General features: G+C 38.0%; 1 protein-coding gene across 5 annotated transcripts in view; it reads left to right on the top strand.

The window, feature by feature from the left end:
* The window catches only part of EPHA3 (EPH receptor A3), a 177,399-nt gene that overhangs the window by 54,420 nt on the left and 101,143 nt on the right, over positions 1-21,836 (top strand). The window lies entirely within an intron of this gene.

Here is a 21,836-nt window from a genome sequence, read left to right as displayed (position 1 = left end):
TTTCCAGTTTACAATTCATAAATGTTTGTGTCAAAAAAGTGATTTTTTTTTCCCAGTATCTTTTTGTCTTTTAAACTGTGTCTCGATAGAAGACTTTTGCCACTGAGCTGTGTTGATTAATTTGGATTGGTTGGTAAAAAACATGTGGTATTGCTCCTGTAGCATAATTACTAAGTGCAGATACATTTGGAAGATGAGTAGTTGGAGTTTATTCATATATACTTGTGTATTTTAACTCCATTTTCTCCAAACTTTTGATTTCTGCAAACTGTGGTTATGTGAATGCTCCCAAGAACAAGAGTATACTGGGGATTCGGATTTTTTTACAGAAATGGTCTTTTAAATCTTAGAAAAATTAATGTTGTATTTACTAATTTTAATATCAACCAAGATGATAGCAGCTAACATTTTTATGCTTTTTATAAAATTACGTTTTGAAGTTTTGTGCTGATACAGTCTTTTCACAGAGTGCCTTGAAGGGTGCTGGCTGTGGCGAAGGGTCTTCCATTAAATATATAAGTAAAAATTAAACAGTAATGTCTGTAAATCCCATGGCTGGAAGCAGAATAGCTGAGATATTTAGTGTAGGGTTTGTGCATGTGTAAAACTGAAATTTAAAATATTCTGAACCAGGTTGGGACACTGCCTATATCTTTTTAATCAGTTCTACTTATGTCAGACAAGTAAGTCCTGGGGAGTTACTGAGAACCCAGCAAACCATAGTCATGACTTTTTCTCAGAAAATGACAGGGAAACATCTGGGGAAAGGGGTAAGAGTGTTCTTGCTTTGATTTTTCTTTTAAGTAGATTTTAAATAATTTTTTGCCCTTGAATAAATTGAGTAGCCAGATCCGAGGATGCTTTTCTGGGTTAGATACTGTTATTTATAAAAAACCTCAACTCTTCTGTTAAGAACTGAATTCAGAGGAGGATGTTCTATTGTTCAGAAATGCTTTATCCAGGGGCTCCTACAGCATTTAGAAATGCTAAGAGATGAGTGAATCTTTTATCCACTGTGTATATTCTTGCTTGCTACAGAGCCTGTGTTCCTACAAATGGTTGAAAGCTGTTGGTTTAGAGTTTCAGTTACACGTGAGCTCAGGGAGAAAAATGCTTCAGAAAGCAACAGACTACAACTGAGCAAAAGTAAAGCTAAATAAATGAGGCTAAACTTTTATTAAAATCAAGTTCTCAAATGCTTGGGGCAGGCAAGGCAGCTCCTACTGAGTTCTGCAGAGAAAATCAGACCATAGAATGAATATATTTTTATGATTTGATTTTTTATCTTCCTCACTCGCTGTTGATCAAGGGGCTTATATACTATGGAGCCATTAACAATAGCAACAGGTCCTTCTGGTTTATTCTGATTTAACACAGGATGTTCTGCTAAGTTTTATTGGAAGGCATATTGATCAGATTGTTTCAGTGTGCTGTGACTGAAGTGGCTTTTTAAAATCAGGAACTCAGAACCTCATGTTTGACAGCATTGGTGGCACAGCAGGAGTTGGAAAACTTAGAAAACCAGTTCAGCTTTGGTCTCAGGCTCAAAGCTGCTCCTGCATCTTTCCTTTTCTTCTGTCCTCTCCTTCTTTTGCACCATCTTTTAGGGAGTTAAAATCTCTTAGGATTTTTGTTTGTTTGTTTGTTTTGGGTTTTTGTTTTTCTTTTGTCAACAAAAAGACAGCAGAATCAGGACTGTTGCAATGTAACCCCAAAATGGTGTTACAAGCATGGGCTAGAATAAACACATAATTTAGGAAAAGGAACTTTCAGTTGAAGTCTGAAGAAGTAATTAGTAGCAGAGGCTATTGTCTTCTCAGTAGTTGAAAGCATTTAAGAGCTTAATGTCCATCACTACTTGATCCTGTGTTCAGACTGTTTCTGATTTTGTTTGTTTCCATAATGCTGTTTTTATAAACAATATAATTTTGCATTAGCACGAGATTATTACTGAGGATTAAAATGAAGGACCTTAATGATTTAAGATCAGCCTATTTAAATTTCATTCAGAACAGCTCTTCTTTGTCATGGAAAATTGGGCACAGTCATGGCCTCCCAAATAACACAAATTTCACCAATTTCCTTGACTGCTTTCTTTTCTCTGCACAACCAGGGAAAGTCAACATAAACTCAGACCATTGTTTGTTACTGGTGCATGTTTTTAGAACAGATTTGTATGCAAGCTGTGAAAAGCCAGCTCAGCTGACGAGTTCTTGCTGGGTGGAATATTGTTCTGTTCTGTGTCCTGATTTTCACATGTACAGCAGCAACATCCCTACCTGTCAGTCAGTGGAAGAACTTCACTGTGACCATCCTTGTCTTCTTTTTTGGGAGTGTGTGGAGAAATGATTTCTTAGAAGTGAATTTTAGACCTCACTTTGAGGAATTCTGGTATTTGTCAATGCTTTAGGTTACACAGTTTAAGATTTAATACCTCCTCTAGCAAAGGCTTGTGCACCTGCTCAGTGTTTTGGAAGGATTATGTTTGTCTGAAGTTATTTGTATTGGGGAGAAACCCTTTCATACCTGTTTTCCCCCTTACATAATACATAAGTTAGTTAATTAAAATGGTGTATATCATACACTGTAGTCTGTTTTCTGTTACAGCTTTTTTAGCATCACAAAATTAATGTTGATTAATTTAGTCTTACTATAATATTTTGTGATCCTATTTAGTCTTACTATAATATTTTGTGGTTGAACTGAACATCTTCCTCACAATGTCTTTTATAAATTACATTTTCTTGCCACTTTGACCAAACTATATTTTCATGGCATCTTCTTTCTTACTTGAAATTATTGTGTTTTAATTAGAGGAAAAAATCCCGTACTGGCTGGAACTACCCACTAAGCATAATGCTTTCTAGTAATCTCCATCCTGCTCCTCAGTCAACAAGGAAAAAATCATCTTTTCAATTTGTTCCCCATCAAACAGAGTAGATCAGGTCAGATCTGTCTTAATATTCTTTCTCTGACAGTGACTAATGGCCTCCTCCTAAGGAAACTAAGGGAAAGTATAAGAAACTATATAAAACTGCTGCTTTCATGGGTAAAGCTTCTGCCAATCTACTGCTTTTTAAGATTTAACACACATTTTGTAAGAAAGACTATATTTGGTAGGAATCAGTGACCAGTCTCTTGGTAACTTGTCTATATTTTGACTCATATTTTTAGTCTCTTAATTTTTATGGCAATGAATGCTATGCCTTGCCTTGTGTGAAAAACATAAGTTCTTGCTGTGTTTAACCCTTCTCTTTTAGAGTCACTGGGATAAGGTTTTCCATGTCCCTGTATAGTGAGGAAACAACTGCTCCCTTTTCAAATTCCATACTAACAAATTTCAAGATCTCTTTCATGTCTAATATCTCATCTCTAATACCTCTTTTCTGAAGTTTTCCTCTCTACTAGTGCCTTCTTTTAAAGGACAGACTAATTGCTCTATACCTCATCCTTTTTGTCTGCCTCTATATGTATTCAAAGTAAACAATGTGATTTTTATGAAAAAGGCAATGAGTCTTGTGTGCACTATTAAATTTCAAGTGCAGGAGGAGATCAGACAGTGCAGGAGGAGATCAGACAGTGGCTTAGAGGTTGGAACAGCCCAGAGATTGAGTTTAAAAAAGGAGCATTCACATCACCTACCCAGTGAGGGATCTGTACGTGGAAAAGTTTGACTCAGTTTTATTTTGAACACTAAGAAGAAATGGATCTCATTATCTGAAGGTTGGTTAGTTGTGGTATTGATACCAAAATAAATGGCAAAATGTAGGATAAATGGCAGAAATCTATCTGTAATTCTGTAACGATCTAGAAGGCTCCTCAGGGAAATAATGGAAGCCTCATTTCAGGAGTTGTTTTTTAAAAGATTGCAGCAATCAGATGATAAAAGAAATCCTGCACTGACAGGTTTGGACTAATAAACCTTTTCCATCCTGAATATGTCTATTCTGTTGGTTATTTCATGCTCTTCAGAAAGACCAGTTGGGCATGGAGAAGGTTATTTTTCATTACAATATGCTTAATTAGCAAGCATGCAGTGGGCAGTTGTTTATCCATGTGGGACTGTGAGTGAGCTTTGAATGCTTTTTTGGAGGCTTCCAACAGGTGTGACCCTCTAGACCAAAATCAAATTTTCTGGCTCTGGTTATCAAATGAAAAATTTAAATGGGTGGGCCTGAACAGAACGACCCAAAAAGCACAGAATATTTTCTGCATGGTGTTGTTTCAAGGTGTAGTTCTAAATTTTAGTTGCTGCAATTGAGTAAGTCTGAACTGTAAATTTCCTATGTAATTCTATGTAATAAAGTTATAAGTTTTAATCATGAATGACTGATACATTTTTTATAACAAAGCCAGAAGGAAAAAGAATGTAAATCAACAGTTCTTCCTTATGTGTTTAACTTTTAGCTATTAATCAGATGGATTGAATGGGAGAAAAGGGAGTGAGGGGTAAAGGAGGGAGAGGATAAGTTCACCCACTGTGCCTGGTTATTGCAAAAATGACTTCACAAAATTTCCCCTAACACTAAATTTTTCAGTACTTTAAGTTGTGCAGTGAGCATCTCCTAAATCATATTTCTCTCTGAGTTTCTGGAGATATGAAAGGAATGCCATCTGTGACTGCTAAATCTGAACCATCACATACAGTGCTTAATTCTTTGAGTGGAATGACTGCTGCACTTGAAGTAAAAATATGTAAAATATCATTAATACTGAGGAAGTAAAGCATTTCTCCAGACTTCTTTTTTATTTCTATGCTTTAAATAACCATTTTGTCTCTGCGTAAGTAAATCTAACTTTTACTTTTCTAGATCAGTGGGAAAAAATCCTATGACTTTACATGTAAAGAGAAAAAGATACTGCGAGGAACTACTCAATTTTGTGCAAGTGAAAACAGGAAGAAGACACAAATGCTTTTTGCAACTGCAAAGTTTCCCTTGGAATTAATTGTCTTGGATGTGTTACACTGCAAAAACCCATGGCCTTAACTCTCAGACTCTGCACAGGAGTAATTATATTTAATAAAATATAGGCACTGATCATACAGAGACCATACAATATAATAATGGAGCAATCAGAAAAGTTTCCTTTTACATGAAAGCTGAAAAAGCTGGGGATTCAAATTTTTCAAAGCAGAGGTCTGAGGTGTGTTTTTTATTCCTTTGATTTGTATTGTTTTGGTTTTAAAAAGCGGGAGAGATGCTTTTTAAAAGGACTCAATCTTTGAAGCTGGTAAACTAAAATGACAGCAGCTATAAATTATGAATCACTTTATTTGTAAAATATTCATTGTTTTTATCCACTTTATAATTCTATAAGTACATAAACAGAGCACAACAGTGAAGGATTTACCTTCCTGCTTAGAATTTATTTACCTCTTACAGAAGTTACGTCAAAGATGTCCAGATGATTTTTATAGGAGAAGAATTATGTTGCATTCAGTACTTCCTAAAGATCCCAGCCAACTTTTTATGTAACATTTTCTGACAAAAAATTTACAAATTTGGAAAATATTCTCCAATTTGTTCCTTACGAGCAGTAGATGTAAAAATGCAAGTGTTTAAGGCAAAATTTATTGGGCACAATGTTGTGGGTTTTTGACCACATTTGTCACACATCCTGAACAAAAAAAAAATAAAAAAAAAAATTCTAAAATTAATTGGAAAAGGGTTGAATTTTTTAATACAATATTATGCACATTCTTTCATACATGTAAGAAAAGTGTTCTTTCAGCCCTTTTTAATTTCTTGAAAAAGCCTTTACTAAATTTCTTGGAAATTGTGATAGAAGTATTTTAAAACATGATTATAAATATTACTATAAAGTTTTTAACATTTAGTGATTAGGAGCTTGAATGTAACATACTGTTAAGTGTTCTTAGAAAACTTAGCAATACATCTCTCCAAGTTGTTCAGTACCACAGTGTCAATATAGGCAGGACTAGATAATTTAAAATTGAATTTTTGTATTTAAAACCAGGTGGGAAATGGATAAGTTCACTGAGAAATAATGGGAATATTTGCAAAAGTGTTAATGACTCACAAAATGCAACTTAATATAGTTGTATGTTTGTTTAATCCAGATATGCTACCACTTTATAATTGTTTGTTCTGCCACTTTATGGGTGTGTTGACAATTTTTTCCTTGTCTTCCTTACCTGCTTTTCAAGCAACAAAATGACCACTCCACTCCAAGCCCTGACAGAAAACCTCCTCAAACATACCACACCCCACTGCCTGGAACCCAGACTCTAACAAGTTTGTGAAACATTTACTTGCTCTTCTGAACACAGAAATATTTGCCTTAATTCTCTGACACATGTTCAAGAGCACTACCACTGAATTTGTGTGCAGGATTTTCCTGCAGGAACCTCTGGATGCCTGTCACTGAGAATCCTGAGGGATCTCGCTGGCATTTCCTTAACCTTTTCACTGTGATGGGTTGCCTTCTTTGGGGGCTTTCAAAAGATTTAAGGCTAAATAATGAGTATCATCCTCAGCACGTTTCGCTCGCCGTGCCTCGGGTGAGTTTTCCATCCTGGAGTTGCAGGAAGATTGTGTTGTCAGTGGGAATTCAGGGAACTTTTCCCATTGGTTTCTCGGCCACTGGCAGAGTTTACAGAGCCACTTGACAGCCCCTTATTAGTTCCAGAGTGGGACTTACAAAGGCTAGCAGGGGTTTGCATTAGCACTGGCAGCTAGCACTAGGCTTTAAATAGACAGCAATTGCAGCAAGAGCTGTGAGTTTTGATAGCACACAAGTCTGAAAATGCTCTCAGAGTAAGGAGCATCTTGAAAGACGAGTACAAGACGAGGAGAATCTTCCCTGAGTCTGCTGCTGCTCAGCGTGAAGCGCAAGATGTTGTCAAAACATGCTGTTGGCAGACATCTAAATAAGCAGCAATTGATAGCAGACTTTATTGAAGCACTCAGGCTGCGGGAGAAGTGTCGGCGTTTGCTGTTTCTTGGATGACAAACTGAGGAACGTTCGGTTCATTCCTAGCCTCTCTTCCTCCTCGCGGTTGAAATCGCAGCGCTGCTCTTTACGGCACGCCGGGAAAATAATAACTTGGACTTCACACAGCCTCTTCAGGGAGAGAAAATACAAATTTCCCTGCCTAGGATTTGTTTGTAGCTTCAGCTTTAAGCACCTGCATCAGATACCCCGGCAATTAGCATAGGTGTTGTTCTGAGGCAGGGATAGACCCAAACAAGGACGGATCCTTCGCAGGTCAAGGAGGTGAACCATTCCACCGTCACGGCTCCGTGGGTTCAGTGGTTGTCTACTGTAAGGTTAAAATTTGATGTGATAATTTAGAACAGCTGCTCTTTGACAGGAAGATTCACTTTCAGCAAGGGAAGAAAAAGCCATATGGTAAAAGTTGATGCTGTGCCAGGCCTGAATAGCTGCAGAAGTGATACAGGACAGTTCTCTTCAACAATATGCTTGAAGTAATGCACTTTACTTTCCAAGCTGTGTGCTTTCTTGAATCATAACTTAACTGACGTACAGGGACCTTTTTCTAGTTGTGTTGTTATAATACTTTTTATTAACAATGATGATTAATTATCAGAAAAGGGTGGGGGGCTTTAACAATAACACAGTTTATCCATCGCCGTATCCAGACCACTCTTTGTACCCTAAAACATACCAAAATTTTATAGAATGATAGCTTCAAAATTTTCAAGTAAATTACCATGTATTTTTAGAGGCTGTGTTTAGAGCAGCACTTGACTTCAGATGCTTTTAGCAGGGTAACTCACTTAAGTGACACTGCTTTTGTTCAAATACTTAAATTTTAGTAAATTGAGCATGTGAAATAGCATGAAACCTCATGAAATTAGTAATTCCCACTGCTCATCCTAAACAGTAGTGGTCAGTAGGAATAAGGTTGTCATCAGGAGTTCAAAATCATAGGGAGAATTCATCTGTCCTCCAATTTGGAGGAGGGGAATCATTTGTCACAATAATTAGTTCTATGTTAAAAATACCTTTTTTTGATGTGGTAGACATTTTTAAGGTAAGGAGAATAATAGAATAAATTACTTGCCCAGCTCTTACCTTTAAAAGAACAAGGGACCAAAAGCCTTCCACCAGCAGTGTGCTCTCATCTAGAAATGCAGCTTTTTTTGGTGTGTCCCATTCCCCTGTCTCCCCCCATAATGATGATCGGACAAAAACCTGTTGGTTTAAAAAGAAAAAAATTCTCTTTCTTTCTCCTAGAAAAAATAAAAAAATAAAAAAAAATCTCTGAGTTGATTATAGTAAAGCAGTAAAATATATTGAAATGGTCATCTGTTACCCAGCTGAGCTAAGAAAAGACCTAAAGTGTGGCAGACATATTAAAGTCAAATATTAAACATGTTCTTTGATGTTTTGCAACCCTATACAGAGGTCACTTATGCAGAATTTGACCTAATCTGACCAGCCCCTTTATCTCTGTTAGAGGTAATTCTGAGATTTAGGTATGCACATATAGAATTGTTTATTTATAAATGTCTTCTGTAGCACTTTTTTATTGCTATATTAATATTAGGATGGTGTAGAATCCAGTAAGCAAAAATTCCTCTTTTGTTTTTCTAATGAATGGCAGAATGTAGTCCTTAGTATTATAAAAAATAAATACAAGCAAATTATTCAATAACATACAATTCAGATTTAACAGGAGCATCTCCAGCTGCTGTAATGTGCCTCTTTAGATGGCAGAACAACTTGAACTTTCTGAAGGTCTAACAGTATTTTTTTTTTTTTTTCTGATTTTGGTAATGTGATCCTAATACTGAGATGACAGCTCTGAGCAGTTTATTTTAAGAAGCCACTCTTCAAATCTGTTCTAGGAATTTTCAGGTTTTGCTCCCAAAAGGATAAAATGGAAAACTGAAACAGGGCTGAGGGACTGTGACTTGAAGTGGAGTCAAGGTGTATTAACCACGAGCATGAGATCACTGTTGCAGCTGCAAGAATGGAGTTTTCCTGGGGAGGAGGAGGAGGCTGGGTGGGGAACCAGGACATTTCAGCTGAAGAAGTAGCTGGTTAGAAATCTCAGGTAACCACAGCTAATGAACCCTCATCTTCATTATTTATTTACTTATTTATTTATTTACTTATTTATTTATTAATAAACTCCCTCAGCTGCTACTTTCATGCAGTGTATAATGTCTCTGAATTTTTTGACTTTGAGTGTCCAGAGGCTTCACCTCGAGCTCACAACAAATATCTGTAAACGCAGAGGACGGAATGAGGAAGACGTGAAATTTTTATATGTGTGTGGCATTTCGTAAGCAGTGCCAGTCTTGTTCCTCACACTGTCTGAGGGGATGACCTGGCAGTGAAATGAACAGTAAAAGGGGAATCAGCTTCTCTGCCTTTTCTCTGCCCACACCAACCACAGCAGATGGTGGAAGAAAGCTAAAAGCATTTTTATAAGAGGGTCAGAATAAGAAAGAGAATGAGAGGAAAGAGAGTAGAGAGGGAAAAAAAATCACCATAATAAATAAAATACACTTATTTCACTGAAACCTAAATGTTCCAATTAGTATTCTAAAAAAAAAAAGTTAGTAAGAGGCTCTCCTGAGAAAAGAAGGAATACTGATTTTAGTTCAGACTGGAGTATGAGTCAATGGTGTCTTTAAAGGAGGATGTAAATCTCTATGCAAGTTTAGTCTGTGCTCAACTGCTAAAGATATTCGTGTTTCTGGGGAAGAAATGTGGTGACTGCTTCAAGTCCATGTTTGGGTAGGTCTCTGTCACAGTTTCACATGGAATTGGCTTGCAAATAATAATATTAGAATTGTCATAACGACTGCATTACACTGAGAGATTGAAAGCTGATGTGAGGTACAGTAAACAGTGACACATCTCCTGTGTTTCAGGGAGCCCTGTCTAAATGAAGCTGAACTAGAAAAGGTTTGTTGTTTTCTCAAGAGCCTTCCTCTCAGAGGAAAGCATGAATTGCCTCCCTGAATTTTGTCTGGCCAGCATTATAATAATGTTTCCCTGTTTTTAATTTGTGTCACTGAATTTCCAAGGACTCTGGGTATGTACCTAACAATTTCTCAGAAATTATGGAAATGACTTGGGGGGAGGTTGGACTGGAAGATCTCCAGTGGTTCCTTCCAACCCTGACAATTCTGTGATTCTGTGAACTTGAAAGCCAAAAATACTTCACCTTGTTCTGAACTCAGTGGTCTTGGGGGGTTTTTTTTTTGAGCTTGAAAAGCCCTCTGTCCAGTGGATTGAGCTCTTCTCTGCAGTGTGCTTGGTAGAGGGACATGAAATAAAGCAGTTGTCAGTGATGTGACATAGAAACCACGGTCACATCCACGGCTTCCCTTTGTAGGGATGACTCAGAGGTGCAGTTTGTCATCCTCATCCTTTGGGAACAGCTGCTTCATGCCGTATTCATGGGCAGGCAGCTGCTGTGGCCAGGGAGGAGGTGTGTGTGTGCAGCAGAACTCGGAGTCCTCCCCTCCCTGCTTTCTCCAGCCCCTTACGCAAGGCGAGGGGAGGGTATCAGAGGATGGATCCCTCACAAGCTTGGAGGAAGAGGCTGGCAGAGCTTTTTGGGCTGGGTAAAAGTTAATCCCTGTTCGCCCTCACACTGCAGCCGTGCCACTGATCTGTTCTAATCCACAGCAAATCTGAAACGTGATGACAGTAATACAGCTTGCAGGAGTTTTCACTCAACTGGATTTTGAGTTTTACCTCTGATCCACATCTGCAGTGTGATAACAACCTAACCTTTTAATTTTTAATCTCTTCCCTGAACGAGAAGGCCCTGCTTCCCCCCAAAAGTTAAATACTAGTCTTTAATTGAAAAATACACAAAGCACTGCCAAATCCTGTGGTAAAAGCAGGTGTTCAGGCACAAGCCTGTTTAGTAAAGAGCTTATTTAAACATGGATTAAAGGCTTCTTTGGAATTGAATGCATTGTTTTTTTCTGTGTAATAATTACTTTCCAGAGCCTGTGTGTTTAAATGACTGCCTTAAAACCTAGCATGCCCTCTATCCCAAATTCTTTCATAATTAGGGATTATTTTATAGCTTGTCAGTTATCCATCTGCTGGGAAGCCTCCTTGTCTGAGTTGCACTCAGGACAGCCAAGCTGTCACCTCCTGCTTGCTCCTTGGCATCAGATCCCCAGATGTGCATCCACAGATTGCACATCCACGAGGTTGAAGCAGTCATTCAACCTGCAGGTCTTTTCTTGGTTTTGTATGGTCTGGAGGAAAGAAGGCTGAGGGGAGACCTTTGCTCTACCTGAAATGAGGCTGTGGCAAGGTGTGGAGCAGCCTCTTCTCCCAGGGAACTGCAGCAGGACAAGAGGACACAGCCCCAAGCTGTGCCAGGGAAGGTTCAGGTCGGCCAGCAGGAAGAGTTCTGTCCTTGAAAGGGTGAGCAGGCATTGAACTGGGCTACCCAGAAAGGTGGTGGAGTCCCCATCCCTGGCAGTGTTCCTGAAACACCTGGACATCTCAGTGCCATGGTTTGGTTGGAGTGGATGGTGTTTGGTCAAAGGCTGGACTGGAGGATGTTGGAGGTCTTCTCCAACCTTTGTGATTCCATGGTTCTGTGCTCCCCTCAGTTATTTTTCTTAGGCACGTTGGATTCTGAGTTGTGCTCCTACCTTCTGCATTCATCTTCTTGCTAGATTGGAAGTTTGAAGGCAGGAAGGGGATTTTAGCCTGGATGAGCTTTGTCAAGTCCATCAGATTCCCAACACCCCTGCCCAAACACATGTGAACACAAGGTTATGCATCCATAACTTTATATGGGATTCAACTGATCTTGCAGGATCATGTGGAGACTCTGAAAAAAGTTCCTGGGAGTTAGGACTTGAGGAATTCTCTTGACATCTTAGGGGTGATGTGTTTTGATACAGTTAAGACTTTTGGTCTTTCCTTGCAGATTGTAAATCTGCTTTGGTGCATTTCACTTTGTTTTGTGGTGTTTGATACTGTGTTTCTTGAATTCCTATATACTGTTTTTCCATTACTTGAAAATCTGTGTCCAAAGGTTGACTTAAAAATAACTGAAAGGAATAAACAGTGTTACATATTCTCTATGCAAACAATATAGAAACACTTACTGGTTTTGGATAACAGTCATGTCCTGCAGTAATTTGAGAAAGTTTCTAGCTGAAGGAAAAAAGAAAATGTATCATTTTTTTCCTCTCTCTAGTAATTATGAAGATTTTTGGAGTGAGATGTACTTGACTGTTATGTACTGGAGACTCTTGGATGTGAGCAGAATCATTCACACCAGGTCCCATTAAGAGTTCCTTTTTTGTCAAGTTGAACACATGAAGAGATGTGACAACTGCAATTTTGTGTAAAGATTGAAAAAAAAAATTAGTTATGCAGACAACTATTGATAGAGGTATTAAACATTCCCATTGGAGAGTCATCAAAAACTTGCTTGCAAGGCTTTTGTAACTTCTAGTGAATGTTTCCTAACAAATAAAGGCTTGTTCATTCTGGGGGAACTCGCTGGAAGAGAAATGAGTGATAATGACCAGTCCTTTTCCCTGAGGAGCAGGAGCACCCTCTGCACCAGCCGCCATCCATAAGGTCAGAGCGTTCTTTCCTCCCTTTGTGGTTGTTAACATAACTTTCCAGTTCCCCTTCTCACGCTGTGACAGACCCCAGGAGCTCTGCACAGGCTGCTTTTCCTGCCTGAGTGCTATTCCTGCCTGGCTAGGAGGGAGTGGGTAGCTCGGGGAAGGCAGCTTTCCCACCTCAGAGCTGGCAACTCCTGGGCTCAGGATTGATGCTCGTGGCTGGCTCGCAGTGGGAGCCACTGGAACCAGTGACAGAGACAGATGATGGCACACCACAGCCTGTCAGCTGGAAATGGCAGGGGCCTGAATGAGGAGGAATGCTTTCCTCATCAGCAAAGCTTGATTTTTGCCTCCTGTGAGGGTGGGACATTGGGGGATGGCTGCCTGGTGGAGGATGTATTTTCTTTTGTCTTTACATTTTAGATGCGAAGTCTTTAACCACGTGTCAGGGTTGTTGCTTGTGCTGTCACTGAAATCAGTTGTGAAGTTCCCACTGATTCAATGGGAAAAAATAAAGAATTTCAGGCAATTAGCTCTTGGATGGATGAGAACGTGTGATTTTGATAAAATGCTGTTCCTTTTAAACAACGTCTTTCTCTACAGTCAGGAAAGCAGTGCGATACATTAGTGAATAATTTTTTGTATGTGTGAAATACAAAATCAAAATACAGATCAGATAATGGAATTTGCAAAATTATGAATGAATTGTTTAGCTAATTTACCAAGAGAAGATCTTTAGCTTTGTCAGTCGCTCAAAATCACTTCCTTGTATTGTGGTTTAAAGTACAAGACAGTTGGTGTGCTAATAATATTAATCAAGTGGCATTCTTTTAGATGCCAGCCTCTATAACTAACATCAACATAATCTTTGAAATATTTCAGTGAAATATGTACCATTTGTGTGCTATTAATTCCAGTGAATGTTACACAATTAGAAGACAAATGCATTTGGCTGTGTGGCTTTACTAATAGATGGAGTCCAACTTTCAAATGATCAATTTAATAAACAAATACATACTTAAAGAGATTCTTTAGCACATATTTAATCTAAAAATAGTATCTCCCAAAACAATAAAAAGGCAGCAGCTGAGATTCACCAGCACAAGTATTTGCAATAATTTTGTGTGTTTAAATGTAATTTTGTCCAGCTGAAACTTAGACTGTAGAAAGCTACACACACCTTGGTATTTTTACAGCTCTCATTATTCAGGATCCAGCCCTGCCATTGAGAAACTTAATATAATGATTGTACATCAAGGCTTTATAAAAAAAATAAATAAATGTTTTTTATCAGTTACAAAAAAATATCACCAGTGGCCCACACATGTTTTGTTACAGAAGAATTATGATAACCTGAAGGCTTTGTTTTTATTGCTTTTGGGTTTGTATTTTACAGAGTCCTCGTGGTCCCAGTTTCATTACAGCTAAATGCACAAAAAATGCTCCAATTAGCAATATATGGAAATGGTTTGCAAATGGTTTGCTCATTCCCTGTAATTTAGGAGTTTGCATAAATTACTGCATTCACAGGACTGAACTTCCAGCATGCCTGAGGGCTTTGGGTCTGGGCTTCTGGTTCAAATCAGTCAGTGCAATACCTTAAGAGAAAGCCTGTCCTTTACAGCCTTTTTTTTTTCTTTTTTTCTTTTTTTTCTTTTTTTTTTTTTGTTTTGATGTATATTTTCTTTCTGTCATACCTATATCTCTGTACTGCTATATTTTAAAAAAATTATATATATATATATATATATATATATATATATATATATATATATAAAAATGCATAGATATGTCCCACAAAGAGAAGAACTGAAAGTCTGTTCTCTTTGCATGCCTTGAGAGAGCAATTTGCAAAACACAGAACAGGGAGGTTTATTTGAAAACATATGGAAACCATGGGGGTGAAGCCACTTGGCCCAGCATGGGATGCTCCACCTTAACCTGAACAGAAGCTGCTGGATCAGGCTGGGTGACCCCATGCTGGGGCTGGCAGCCTGCAGCTCAGCTTAGTGACCAGGGAAATGTGCCTCTCAGTCCACTGGCCACAAAGCCAAAACCTGCCAAAACATCAAAGAATTTTGCCTAATCCAAGTTATGTAGTCAATAAAAAATGAAACAAATAACGGTTGCACATTTCATCTGAGAAAACATTGTAGAAAAGAAAAAAAAAAAAAAAGTACACGAATTTAATTGAATTGATTAATTGATTTGTTGGTGTAAACAATAATTGATGCTTTTAAATGTAGGAGGTCTGTTTAAAACTCTTTTTTAAAGAACAAACTACCAAGGCACGTGTAGTGAAAAGAAAGCTGGGTGCAGAAATGAAGTATTAGAATTATGTAAAACCCCTAGAAACTCTCGTGACTGTAGCCAAAAAAATGTTTATTTGCTGGGCTCAAGTCGAACTGTGATTGGAATGCTTAAATTTTGGCTTTTTTAGGCTGGTTTTCCATGAGTAAAGCTCATAATTCATTTACAGCTTAAAAGTAATTATTCAAATAATGCAGCAAATTATTATGATCTGAATGAGTGTTTTTTCTTCATACTTTATAGTTTGTATCATCTCTGCTTTGTTCATAAGTGTTATGTATTTTTTATGAGAGCTGAAATGTTCTCTTTTTAAGTGGCAGTTTCTTGCTTACTCTCTTTAATTCTGAATTATGGGTGATTTTAATCAGATGCCAGTTCCTGGCAGATTTGTTGAGCTGAGGTGCTCAGTGTTGTCCTCTGCAGTTGTGTTTGTATATGTCTCACTCCATTCCCCATCTTTTTTTTTTTTCTTTTTACAGTGTCCAGTGGCTGCACAGCTCACCCATACTCCTATTTTTTATTCAACCTTGATACAATCTTTTCTTATCACCTGGATTCAGCTGAGCTCAGGACCTGTCTGGGTGTGTGTGGTTCATGCTCCTCACTCAGGACAATCACTACTTCTAGAATTTCTGATAAAAAAGAAGGTGGCTCTCTAAGAATTGATGTTTACTTCCTGACCTTCTTCACTTTGCCCTATTCTTGCTTCAAGTGTGCTGAAAGGATGACTGCTGCAGGATCAGCCAGCCTTCTGCATTTCAGACCTGACAGCTGCAGGCTAGAGAAGTCATTCCCCACTTTTGGGAGCACTTTTTTGATGGGCTGCCCTCCTGCCCTGTCTGAGTTGAGCTTGCCTTAGTGCACAGACTGCTGGAGTCTGTGCTGGGGACAGGGCTGGGGACAGTGGTGACACCAGTGTGACCACAGGACAGGGCAGGTGGCACTGCACAGGTGCTGCTAAAGCAAAGCCCTCAGTGAGCTCAGAGGATTTGGGATACCTGGCTACTCAAAGGATGGGCACAGTGCACCCCAAAAGGGTTGTAAGAGGTTAAATTCCTGTAAGGGCTTAAGTTACTTCTACATCTTCTGTTTCTCTATCTTGTAAAACTTGCCTGCCATATAAGGTCCACAAAATCTGGTGATTGTAGAATATGTAATTTTAGTGAAGATGGACCAAGCCACAGCTTTGTGTCATGGAAATACTTCAGCTTTGTTAAATGAGAGGTTTCCTGCTTCCCTGCATCTCAGTGGATAGTGTCTCATTCATATTTCATCGTGCTGATGATTATGTTTGCAAAGAAGCCTCTTTGTTTAATGATCAATCAGGGAATTTAATTCATTAATCTGAAAGCACTCTGCAGCACAATAAAATATCATCTACATTTTACAAATAGAGTACTAAAATAGGAAAAGATGCAGTTGCTTGGTCACATAAATCTGTCACCCAGTGAGCAACAGAACCCAGATTTCTTGAGTCTCATCTCTCTGCTTGCTTCATGAACCGTGGCCACCTCATCACTGTTTGGGAATGATAAATGCCTCCCATTTATAGGCACATATGCATGTTCTGGTCATGCAGTAAACAAAGGAGCCTTTCAGTGTTAATGAAAGTATTCACAAGAGGCCAGGCCTGTGGTCCTCGTGCAGACAAAACTCTTGTGGGCTTGTGTCAGAATTCTGCTTTGAATGATTACTAGAGCAAGCTCATAATGTGTGCTTAAACCTTCTCAGGGGAGGAAAAGAGCTAGCACAAAACAAATCAGAAGTGAGGGTTTGATTTGGTTTTTTTTTTTCTTTTAGAATAAAAAAAGAATAAATGTAGTATCACTATGGATGAGATCATATGAGAAATCCTGTGCAAGAGAAGTGAGGTGGCTTTTGCTGCTCCTAAAATGACTTGCCTTTAGGTCACTTAATAAGCTTTAACTTCCATAACTCATCTGCCTGGTGGCTTACAGAAGACACATTGCTTTTATTTGCTCAAATATTGTTGTAAGAATATAAGGGATGCTATTTCTTATGGTTATCCGTAGGATAAAAGTTCAGTGAAGGCTGTCACATTCTGTGTTTCTGCAGACACATTATCTGTGCTTTGATTTTGAAATTTAGGTTTCAAATCAAATTTCTCAAAGATCTTTTCTAACCTAACTGATTCTATGCTGCTGTGATTAATTCAGGTACTGTGTTCTCCAGACCACTTTTAACAAATAGAGATGAAGAAAAGGACTGTTTTAAAAAACAACCACACATAACAGGCATTACCAAGAAATCATTCTGGAGGTGAAGGTACCTCGGAGTGCTTTGGTAATACAGAATTTAAGAATAATTATGTTTATCTCACCTCTTCCATCACTCAAGTGGTCATTACATTCTGAGCTCAAATAATCTCTTCCTCTCTTCTTAAAGGCAGGTTCATAGCTGCTTGAAAGAAACCATAGTGTTCACATATCTGTGCTTTCCTTTGGCAATATCAGCTGTCCTTCATTCCTGTAATATTTTCTTTAACCATTCTGTGTTTATCTTTAGATACTTTGTTCAAAGTAAAATGAGCTACTCAAGGGGAAATGAAATAAAATAAATTTGAAAATAAAAAATTAGGCCATGTATCATAAAGTACTTTCAAAGAGGAAATAGGAAAAATTTATTCCTTATCTCTAGATTTTGGGTTTAGTTTGATTTGTTGGTTGGTTGGGGGTTTTTTTGGTAATTTAAATACACTGCAGAAAATTAATATATTTGAAATAGCTGGTGGTAAGCTTCCAAATAATCTGATTTTATAGGATGACATTTTTGGATTTGTATGCTCCAGTATAGGTGGTTCATTGACTTTCTCAGTCTCCCAGATATTTATGCACATGCACACATCCTGTCAGTTTTGAGGAGGGATTTCAGTCTTGATGGACCAGTATTTTTGTGCAGAAAATTGGTGGAGGATTTTCTAATCAGCTATGGACTCATTCTGGTTTTGGAGAAGAAATACCTGTCCTGCTTTAAATATTGAATGCTCCTACTGAAACCATCTCTGTCCAAAAAGGAATGGGAGCCAAATTCAACCAGGGATAACTTCCCTGTTCCTAAAGGTATCATAGTTTTAAATTGGCATCATTGGTACCGTCAGTAAAGGTGTAAACTTTTAAATTAACTCCTAGTGCCAGCAAAGTTTGAGGTAAGAGTTTTATCCCCTGGGAAAGATAAAATTTCCACCTTTCCATTCCCATTTCTGTTTCTATCCTAAGAGTACCAGGATTAAGGATGCACTCCTTTAACTTCCTACACTACCAACTAATATAAATTATCCACAGTATGTTAGGGTGTGAGATAATGGTTTTATCCTCACAGTTCTAGAGGACAGCTGTAGTTATTTCCTTACTTAAGCCTGTTTAATTATTGTCTAATTGCACTTTAAGCTGTAGTACTGGTAGCCTTGAGACACTGGGGATGCTGAAAATGCTGTCAAAGGTTATTAAATACAAAGTCACCTTCTCTGGCTCAGGAATTCCCTTTACCACAAGTACCTGGAGTACAGGGAAATATTCTGAGGAAGCATCAAAACCCATTTGTCTTCTTGCTGTACTCTTTTTAGGCAAAGGCAGTTACAAAAATAGTCTCAAGTAACAATAGAATCTCTGTGGATGTCTGGTCTTATTTTATGAAATACTTTTTGTAGTAGTTCTTACACTTGTAAAGATGTTGGCTATGAAATATTATCCTTAAGGAAGAAAAATAGCTTTGCTTCAAAGTGGCATTGAGAGTAAGCAGATGTAAATGCAAAATGGGTGTTGAGTAGAGAAAGAAAAGCAGCACCAGAGGTATCAAGTCCCAGTTTGTCTCTAAAATTCACTGGTATTTTACGTGTTCAGTGCCATGTTTCTTATGCTATCCACCGGTGGTGCCCCATATATGAATATTAATAGGGTAATATTGAACCAATTCAGGTTTATGATGTGAGTGACTCTTCCATTTACACCACATCTAACCCAGGTGTGAATTCATACTTCCAACATAATACATCTGAACTTCAAAAACTGGAGACCAAGGGGGCTCCTCCTATCCCCATTTTTTTTTTGATGACAGAAGTCTGTGGATCTCACATGAGACTTAATTTTGGTGGAACTGAAACCTTCTCCTGTTGTATAAATATATTTGATAAATGACTCTCACGCTAATAAAGCAGCAGGAGGCAGGAAGGAGGATATCAAGTGAGTCTTTATCAAACCTGCCAGTATCTCAAAGTAAGATTATTTGCTTTTCCCTGGAGCTATAGCAGAGAAGTGAGAGAAACATCTATGAGGAGCCTAGATATTGCTTTCATAGATACAGATACAGTAATATTGTATATTAATTTTCATTGTTTTTATTGTGTAAAATGAATTTTACTCCTTCATTTGTAAGCAAACAAACAAAAAACCCCAAAATGGTTAAATAAAATAAGAAATGGATTTTCCAGATGACTAAACTATTCAGCTAGCTGGAATACCAGACCCAGACTTACAGGGCTCAATACTGGTACAACATCTTTTTCCTTCTGTGCCCTTTCTGAAACAGCATAATTAATCAAGGCACTATTTTCTAATAATTTCTGTGCAAAGTAATTTGCTTTGTTCTTGTCTCTCTCAAGTGACAGATTGCTCAAGTTGAACCTCTGCTCAGGCACCTCTTCCACAGACAGTTTCATATTTCAGTGAACATTTCCCTGGCCTGGGTGACTTGATTTATAATAGCTGAGGTTAGTGGGAAATTAAAAATTAATTAATTTCAATGAATGTGTAATCAAGCAGAGTGGCCTGAGCCATGGAGGTGCTAATAGGTCTCTCCTGGGTGTCCCTCTCCAAGCAGCTGAGCCTGTAGGGTGTGGAGCATCCCAGTGTAGGCAGAAGGGCTGGCTTTTGGGGCTGGGTCTCCTCCTGGTGCTGCAGGCTGAGGAAGGAAATTTGACACCTTTTAAACACATTAGTGGGACAGGGACATCTCAGTGAATCATTTGAGTTCATTTTTGGTACCTGATTTTGGTCTCTGGCATGCTGTGGAGTGCTCACTTCTATGCCATGCAAGCTACAACCTCTTTCATGGGAAAAAAGTTAAAAGCAGCTCTTTCAGCTGTTCAAAGGAGCCCTAAATGCTCAGGGATCTGAAGTATTTGCAGAGGAATACATTATAAATTTTAATCTGTTATCTAAAAATAATAAAAGTCCCCTTCATACCAATTTTAATATGGTAGGGAGATAATTTTCTGTTAACTGCTCCTTTCAAATGGGAACATGGGAGAAATGAAGCACTGGTTCTTCTCTCTCTGTTTCCTGTGAGAGAAGAAGAAATTGAGAGGAACAATAACCTCAGTGCATTGCTGTTAATATGAGACTAATTTTAACCCTTTGCCAACCATAATAACACAATGAATCGGTGATTCTAGCAGCACAGAGTTCCAGAGTGTATTTGTGATCCAAATTGAAATGGAAAGGGTAGCTCTCACTCACAGTGATGCTGAGCTTTCATTATTGGAGCTGTGTCTGGTGGGAATCCAACCACAACCCCACCTGTTCAGCTTTGAAGGTCACTGAGCCTTTGAAGGCTCAAAACAAATGGATACATTATTAAATATCTCTCCTGTCCTCACACTACACTGCATTTGTTTGTTTGTTTCAGAATCTGGCCAGAGTGAGAAAAGCAGAGGAATAGTCTCATGTAGCATCCCTTCAGAATTCTCTTAGTTACCAAAATATGATTTTTGTGTGCATGTGTGACTGCATATATGTAAATATTTATATGTATGCACACAAAAAAAAATCACTAAAACATTTGAGGGATTTCCTTTCTGTTGAAGGAAGGTAGGTTAGTTGGAGTAAAGCTTTGTGCAAACATTTTTTACCTTTGCCAGAGCTGTTGTATAAAAACCATAAATAGCATTTCTTAAAATATCAGCGTGAAGCATTTTCTAGCATGTTGTACCCTAACCACTGGTTCAGCTATAATAAAACATGGCAAATATAAATGTGTGCATTTGAAATTTTAATGGAACTAAACACTCAATAGGTAAATTTTGCAGATTATCTTAGAAGTGGTCCAAGACATATAGTTGGAAAACAAAATGCATAAAATATAGAATACTTTTTTATTTTGGACCCTTTTTCCCCAAGGTTGATGGCTGACACTTAGATTGTGACACCCTTCAATTTTGACTGGATATTTGTCATATATTCCTGAAAACAAAAATGTATTATATTTTAAATAAAATGTGCTAAGGGGTGAGAGGAATTTGAATAACCAAATTTTTTGCAATGATTTCTCTGTCTCTAAATACATCTGTATATGGTTACAAGTGAGATATTCAGTCCATATTAATTACAATACCATGGTTGTTAACTGCAGGGCAGGATCAACTTTATCTCTTATTCCATTTCAAGAATGCTCTGAACATAAAATAAGTATATTTTACATGAACCTGACCATAATAGTTTGGATAAAGCTCTCAAATTCATCTGTTTTGAGGAAATGTGGGAGTCTTTAGGGTAGTTTTTCATCTCCAATGCTGTTCCCAGGTGTCATTCAGTTATTCCCAGCGATAATGAAAGATTTATGCATCGACAAGTGTGGAGGTGAAACTGTGGTTAAAGCAGTGCTGCAAGTGATACTCCTGATCCCAGCAGGAGCTGCTGCCATGCTTGCATTTTTTGGAAGGTTTTGCAAAGTTTCCCCTCGTGAATAACCATAAATTATTGCAGTAAGACTTTTCTTGTGGAAGCTAATGTCACCTCTTCTGGCCTGGAGATTCCTGAGCTGCGTAATAGAAGTTAATCCAGTACATTTTTTGCTCAGAGGATCTGAAAGGCTTTTATTATATGGAAAAAAAGAGGATTTGCAGGCTTATGAAATAAGAACAATTACCATCAATTAATAGTTGGATTGCTTCTTATTCCTTTCTCCCAAAACTTATTTAACAAAGAAAGGAATGAAAAAAAACCACCCAAA

This window comes from Cyanistes caeruleus, chromosome 3 (genome assembly GCF_971803275.1).
Source record: "Cyanistes caeruleus chromosome 3, bCyaCae1.hap1.1, whole genome shotgun sequence".
Taxonomy (NCBI): Eukaryota; Metazoa; Chordata; class Aves; order Passeriformes; family Paridae; genus Cyanistes; species Cyanistes caeruleus.
The sequence above is the reverse complement of the archived record's forward strand: the minus strand, read 5'-3'. Positions and strand labels throughout refer to the sequence as shown.